Raw genomic sequence first — 2,249 nt, 5'->3', positions numbered from 1 at the left:
AGGACTACGGTTTTACATGCAAATAGATATGGAAAATCTTCTGATATGGACCAAGGTGACTCAGGTGAGCGATGTGGCCCACGGGCCTCTTGTTTGAATTTTCCCATCTTTGAAAACTGACATATAATTCTGCTAGGAATATTCTGTCTGAAGTGAAATTCACTTATGATGTGCTTTTTCCAGTGCTCTATCAGCATCATGTCAAGTTTAAGTGATATCATGTAATAATTTATTATCATGATAGGAATTAGCAAGCAACCCTCACTGCAAAATGTATCTGAGTTAAAGAGGGTAGTGACAGTTTTACTGTTACAGAGAAACAACACTACTAGATCAGATTACCCCTCATATGTTTTGATAACCTTCTATTAATTGACTGTCAGCAGCTTAGTGAATTCATTCTGAATTGGAAAAGTAAATGCATTTTGAAAGCATTTTTCCTTGATAAATTAAGATTTTTTGGCCATTTTTTCAAAAACCGGGTAGAATGTACCCTGAATATGTAAATTACATGTGAATCCTCACATCCTCTTAAAAACATAAAAAAAATAAGACAATAAGACTGTTATTTACATTTTTTACTTCAATAAGCACTGTAAAAAGTCATTATAAAGTTGACATTCAACACAGCTTCATATCACAGTTGAGTTCATCATGTGTGAGGGGTTACATTATATAGATAGTCATAATTTACATGTTTTTTCATGTAATTTTTTCATGTTACATATTTTACATGTACTATGTGCATGTTATCTAAAAATGTCAAATTGGCCACTTTTTCACTTTGTTTTCCATTTGGTTATAGGAAAAACACCAGAATTGCCTAGCTACAGGGCCCCGCCATTGTGGACACCCAAAGTTGTGCAGAGAAGAAAAGTTGACAGGAGATCTGATTCGTCATTAACAGAAAATCTTTGTGATGGAATTTAATAGTGAAATATAAGTGATAAAAATGACAGGTGACATAACAGAATATGTAGAGAGATACAGAAGTTATAAGGGAAGATCTGAGTGGAGAGGTGATATTTGGATGGACAATTTCATTCAGTGCGGATCTACACTAGTTGTAAACAGGCCAAAATTTGAAGGAAAAACGCAACGGCAAGCCATATATTTTTTGGTGGAATTTTGAAGGGGAGATGATGAACTTTGCTGAATGGTGACTGATTTTTTTAAGATTGGCTTAATAAATAATTGACAGTGATTGGAATTTGTATGGAAGTCTATGGGAAAACATTTGGTGGTGTTTGTCCATATCTGACCATGTGTACGCAGCACATTCATAGATAATGAATGTCTATTGATTGATAAACTTTTGGTAAATGTTCATCGTATTACACTAATTAACATAAAGAATATACACTTACCACCAGATATGGTAACACCATAATCTACTTTCGTTTTCACATACATGTACCCAATGAGCAGAGACTTTACAAACAGATAATATTACCCACAATGCAAATTATATTGAATAAGAATTAAAAAATTATCGAATAAGAATGTCATGACTATCGAATAAGAATGACATGATTATCGAATATGAATTACATGCTTTTGAATATGAATAGCAAAATTATCGAATATGAATGACATGATTGTCGAATATAAATAACATAATTATCGAATATAAATGACATGATTATCGAATATGAATGATAAGATTATCGAATATAAATCACATGTTTTTGAATATGAATGATAAGATTATCGAATATGAATCACATGTTTTTGAATATGAATGATAAGATTATCGAATATGAATCACATGTTTTTGAATATGAATGAAAAGTTTAGAATATGAATAACAATTTATTGAATAAGAATGACATGTTTTTGAATATGAATAACACGTTTTAGAATAAGAATAACATGTTTTTGAATATGAATGATAAAATTATCGAATATGAATAACAACTTTTCGAATATGAATGATATGCTTTAGAATATGAATTACAAATTTTCGAATGTGAATAACAAGATTAGTATAATAATGCAACGTTTTACACGCCATAGGGGGGATTGAACAATATACAACTAACAAGCAATTCACCTACAAAGTAGAATATGTGTATGAAATTACCCAATGAAGGATTAGATGGAATCCTGCTGGTGCTGATGTAGGATTGATAAAAAATTCAAAACAGTACGATTAGTAGGCTTAGAATAGTTGAAGAGAATTGTTGGAAGCGACAGCCCGTCCAGTCTATCCCCTTTGTATGTCCATCACATGACAGTTGTGGTAAAAA

This window comes from Ostrea edulis, chromosome 5 (genome assembly GCF_947568905.1).
Source record: "Ostrea edulis chromosome 5, xbOstEdul1.1, whole genome shotgun sequence".
NCBI classification, from domain to species: Eukaryota; Metazoa; Mollusca; class Bivalvia; order Ostreida; family Ostreidae; genus Ostrea; species Ostrea edulis.
Note: the sequence above shows the minus strand (reverse complement) of the source record.